At 45.6% G+C, this 5,669-nt stretch overlaps 1 long non-coding RNA gene across 1 annotated transcript; it reads right to left on the bottom strand.

The window, feature by feature from the left end:
- Positions 1-786: 786 nt before the first annotated feature.
- Positions 787-4,688, bottom strand: LOC117244471. The gene is made up of 2 exons (XR_004497646.1): positions 4,407-4,688; positions 787-1,185 (listed from the first exon to the last, which is right to left on the bottom strand). It is a non-coding gene; the product is annotated as an uncharacterized LOC117244471 (long non-coding RNA).
- Positions 4,689-5,669: the final 981 nt, after the last annotated feature.

Raw genomic sequence — 5,669 nt, 5'->3', positions numbered from 1 at the left:
GGGGTTCTAGGCTATGGCCAGCTGGACATGAGCCAGCAGTGGCCTTGAGCCAGGAGGGACATCCCTCCTGGGGACATCCAGCCCAGCATGGCCTGCCAGGCCAGGGATGGATTGCCATGCTCTGCTCTGGGCTGGGACGGCCTCACCTCCAGTCCTGGGGGCAGTTTTGGGTGCCATAATGTAAAAAGCATGAAAACCACATTAAGCTGTTGGAGAGTATCCAAAGGAGGCCACAAGGATGGGGAAGGGTCTGGAGGGCAGCCTTATGAGGAGTGGCTGAGGGCACTTGGTCTGTTCAGCTGAAGAGGAGGAGACTGAGGGGAAACTCATCGCAGTCTGCAGCTTCCTCATGAGGAAAGTAGGGGATCAGAAATTGATCTCTTCTCATGGTGACCAGTAGCAGAACCTGAGGGAATGTCATGAAGCTGTGTCAGGGGAGTGTTAGGCTGGATATTAAGAAAAGGTTCTTCCCCAGAGGGTGGCTGGGCACTAGAACAGGCTCCCCAGGGGAGTGGTCACAGCACCAGATCTGCTAGAGTTGAAGAAGCACTTGGACAACACTCTCACACACATGGTGGTATTCTTGAAGTTGTCTTTGTCCTGTGCAGGGCCTGGGAGTTGGACTTGGATGTTCCTTGCAAGTCTCTTCCAACCCAGGATATTCTATGATTCAATTGAATGTAATGGTGTGAACCGTATATCACTTGGAGGGACACCACAAGCTTTATTTCTTGGGTCTAGTGGATGAATAAACATTCCAGCTGACTAACTTCATAGTTGCCAGCATCAGCATTTTATAGTGTGAGTCAGTTTTATTTCTCTTTTGTCCAGTTGAACTTTTCTAAAGAGATTATAAGCAACTTAATCAACATTCCTGTCATGTGTCATCCTATTAGGTTTCATTAATATCATCTAGTTCTAATGCATAGTTCTAAACAGGCAATTTCTATTCCTTGCATTTATTACCTGGGCTTTTAATCTTGATACATAATCAATTTAGGAATTTCTGCACAGCATAATCTCTCTATTACATGTTGCCAACACCAAGAGTTTGAACAGTCTGAGGGTTTGGTGATCCCTTCTTTTCAGACATTTCTGTTAATTGAAATCTCCCATTGCAGCTCGAGACAGCCCTGTCTTCTGCAGGAGTGGAGCTCTTCCAAGCCATGCAGTTTCTCTGTTGTCCTAAAAAGCAAAAATCATTTAACTTATACCTCCTAGTTAAGCAGCTTTTTCACTATCAGGCCCTTGCATCTTCTGATTTCCTTCATTTTCCCCCAAGCAAATATCCCTCTGCCTCAGTCCCATTCAGACTGTAAATTTTATGAAGTTAGATCATGCAACAGTGCAGCAATATCTTCTGTTTTCAGAAGATATTGTCCTTTGTGTTGTGGTTCCACTGTTGGTTCATTATTCTGGTACCAGCCTGTACTTTGTAGGATATTTTTCCTCCTCTTCTCCAAGAAACAGAAGCTGATCTTCCTCCCTGGTTTTGTCTTTTCCTGCTTCTTTCAGGTACCCAGTGAGGGGATGCTCTCTGCCTTTCACTGTCCCAGCACACAAAATTCCTTAGACTTCACTTGTGGAAATAGTAAGGAGGCTGTGCACCATATTGATTGTTATTGATTTTATCAATCATCAATTGAGCAACTTCTAGAGCAAAATTCTTCCCCAATGAATGGATCTTTTTGCTTGTCATAGCTCCAGTTCCTGCATTTGAAGTCTCATATCCCCACTGAAGCTTTCCCACAGCAAGGAGGCTGCTCTGAAGCAGCCCGGAAAAGTGAAGGTTCAGCACAGTGGGTGTCACTCTTGACTTTTTCGGCTCAGCCAGAAAAAAGCATGGTGCAAAGATGAGCATGACTTCTCTTGAAAATGTCTTGAAAACTTTTATAAACCTTAGGGTGAGGTCATATAAGGATGCTTTTGATGCATTGATGCTCATTTTGCTGAGCTCAGTGCTCACTTCTTCTGCTGAATTGAGTGGGACCAAGACCAGCACCCACTTCTTCAGAGTGGGTTTTCTTTTTGCTCTGCTGAAATAGCCAAAGCAAATCAAGCCATTGCACTGATGACATCAGAGCACCAGAAATAAAACTGGCAGACCCCAAGGTTTTGCTGTGGCTCTCCACGTACATTTAGATTTGTAGTGGCTGGGGCAGCATGATGGATCTGGTGGCCGCCTGGCATTGGCCACCACTCTGGACATCACCCTGAAGCAGCCATTGTGTAGCTACATGGGCTGGGGAGCAGGGCAGGTGGCTTCCCTTTGGGATGCAGAGCTTGAGCTTTCCATTCCACAGGACAGAGCACTTTACACCATGAGGATGGTCAAACACCAGCATGGGTACCCAGAGTTGTGTTGATTACTGCATCTTTGCAGAGCCTCAAAGCTCAGCTGGAGCAGCCCTGAGCAGCTTCCACTGCTTAAAACAAGAGGTTATACTGGGTATTTCCAGAGGTGTTCTGACCTGGGCAACTTGGGAAAGAGACTTGGGTAATTTAGCTCCTCACAGCTAGTTTCCAGATTCAATGGGCCCTGGGCTTCTGACAAAGTCACTCCCACTGGTATCAGCACTCTCTTCTTGTGGGAACAGCTTCACAGTTCTCTGAAGTCATGTACACAGGAAAGCAATAACCTCTGTGAAATCATCAAGGAGCCAGGAGAAGTAACTGCCTCTTACAACTACAAGGATCTTTCAGAGAATAAAAACAGTCTTTATTTTCTCTTTACTAAAAAATAAAAAAAAACAAAACCACATACTACCTTCCTATTTCAGTGTTACATGTGGGCTGTTAGTTCCTGATGATTTTTAGACCAACATCACAACTGCAGAACACAACCACTGTTAATAATGTCAAGCAGAGACTACTGAGACAGAGCTGTTCTTTAAAGTATGCTCTCCTTTTTTACTCAGAAACAGAAACAAAGCCAATAGGGAGCATGAAACATCATCATCACTTCTGAGAGCCCCATTCAAGTAATTTCCTTTCATACACTTTGTTGCTTTCCATCTCCCAGCTTTGAGTTCCTTTTGTTGTTTCAAATAGATAACACCAGCTTCAAAGTTTGGGGGAACTGTTCCTCTTCTGACACTGTTGTCATTTTTTCCTTTATTCTTTTAGCAAATGTTGATTTTTAAAAAAAATTTTTTAAATTTTAATTTAATTTTTTTTTTTTTTTTTTTGCAAGTTAAAAGGGGCTCCTTTAACAAAGCATGCCCAGGATCCAGGAGAGACGGGTGTCTTGCACTGTGGCATCCTGAGTTCATGGAGAGATGGAAGGACCTTTCCTGACAAGCAAATGCAGCTGCACCCTTTTCCCCTCCATCCACACAGCCTTGTGGACTTCACAGAGAATGTGTTACTATTCTGATTAAAATCTGTTCACTAAAAACTCCTGTACCTTTATTTTAAGGGATGGCATAAGCTTGGTAGCAGTTGGATTAAAAGCAGTTAAGGCATCCCCTACTTTTAACTCAGAAGAGAGCACAAAGTTTCTGAGTTTACTGCAGTGTTTGTGGGTGCTTGGTGGTTCCAGCTGTTATGCAAACAGGTCAGTGTTGACTCCAGTGCAAACACACTGACACAGAGCTGCAGGCAGCTGATGAAGTGTCTTCATCATAGTTTGCTGAGTACCTTGTCTATATTTTCATGATTTATTACTTCCCTGACTTTCTCAGGTGTTAGAACAATGAATCAATCCAAGCATTTTCAGAGTGGGGACTGCTAATTGCATGAGCTCTGTTTACTGCTCAAGAGCTGCAGTTTTGACAAGTCTCTTGACCCCATGTTAATACATATGATTAATTATTGTTAAGGGCGTCTGCAGAAACAAACCGGATAGGTAACACTTCAGAGCTTTTATTTCTTTCTGAGCAAGCAATAAACATAATTATGTTTACACTGCATTCCAGCCAGAACAGGTGGGGAAAGAAGGTGCTTTTGAAGGCGTGGGGGTAAACCATCGATGCCCAGAGATGGGCATCCAGGGAGAACAGTCTGAGGTGATGGGGAAGCATAGTGGAAGAAGTTCCTTCTCATGACTCCTCGGTGGCTCCATAGCATCTTTTCCTTTCCTGTGTATGTCACTACAGAGGACTGCAAGCAAGGGCAGAGGTGCTGCATCCCCTGGTGGGTGAATGAGGGGTGGGAAGCACCATGGGCAGGCCACAAGGTTATCAGGGTGCCAGATGTTTGTACCATTTCACAAATTTATAGAAGAAATTTTGATGCTGGGGCACCCTCTGCGCAATTTTCTCTGGAGGCTTGCCCTACCCTGCTGTGCTTTATCTTGCTGTACTGTTCTGCCTTTTCTCTATCTGGTATTGGTATTCATTCCCCCCAGAACAGGGGTCTTTCTTCCCACTGGAGGGAACCTGCCTAATATGCAGCTACTGGCTCACCTGGAGAGACTTGGGGTGATGCTGGGAGTTGTCCTCAGGATCACGCCAAGTAGAAGGACCCCGTCTCCTTTTCCTTCACCACTCCTGGTTTGTTGCCATTCTTTGGAGCTAATGCTGCTGGGGAAGGTGTTGGGGTTTGTCTGTGGGCTCAAAAACAAGGCCAGGATGGATTGATCCTCATACAACACACTTGGGGAGGCCAAAGAAGTATCCAGAGTGAGAGTGTCCATGGTGAGATACTTCTCAGGGAGCCCCAGTGTGAGTGCTGTGAAATAACAGGGACCAACTGGAGTAACCACAGGAAGCACAAGAGGTGGTGATAAAGTCAGCTTAATCTGTAGCTGACACATGTGAAGCAGCATTTTAAAATACCATGCAACAGACACAACCAGAATGGCTGTGCTGTGCAGCAGCCTTATAAAAGAGTAGAAAGAAAATTAGAAATACAGGTTTAACTGCCTGTATTAAACTGCTTTATCCTGCATAATTCTTTTCTTTTGGTCCAGGTCATCACGGTGGGAGGTAAAGTTGGTAGGAGACCCTGAAATTTGCCACTGTGGGTTATTACACTGCAAGGGGAGAATATATTTTCTGCACCAAGGCCTCCTCAGCACTCTGGAGGTGCAGAGTCATGCAGGACCTGACCTTGTTGCTTCCCCTCCCTTGTGTTTCAACAGAGCAGCAGCACCACCAGGCTGAAAGAGAAACCCAGCAGACACAAGCCTCTCTGAAGTTCACAGCACCAATGCCACCTGGCTCTGTGCCCTGCAGCGGTACAGACCCCTGGTCCCCTCCATCAGCTTCAGCCCCCACCCTCCCACAGGCAGGGTCCCCACCGGGACACATACAGCCATTCCCCTGTGGACAAGGGGGCACTCACTGAGAGAAGACACTTCAGCAGCCTTTGAGACCCCTTTTCAACCTTCCACTGGCGTCTGCGGAAAGGTTTCTACCACCAATCTTCTAGTACTCCTAATTTGCACTTGTCATTGAGCTGGGCTAGCTCTAGCCCCCACATCCAGGCTCTAGCTGCAGTGGGGAATGGGCATTTGAGGCTGCACTGGTGGGAGGGCACTTTAACACCACCTTTGACTCTCCCCAGCCTTTCCTGGGTGTTGGGCAGCTCATGTGGTTGGGCAAAGTATTTTCCTTACACTGATTTTGAAGCTTTGTTCTACCATAAGCCACTGTAACTTGTTTATAGTGTTAAGAATAAGATGTTACAATTACTGTTTGTAAACTCCTTACTTACCTTGTACCCCT

Source organism: Parus major, chromosome 1A (assembly GCF_001522545.3).
Source record: "Parus major isolate Abel chromosome 1A, Parus_major1.1, whole genome shotgun sequence".
Taxonomy (NCBI): Eukaryota; Metazoa; Chordata; class Aves; order Passeriformes; family Paridae; genus Parus; species Parus major.
Note: the sequence above shows the minus strand (reverse complement) of the source record. Positions and strands in the feature narration are given on the sequence as shown.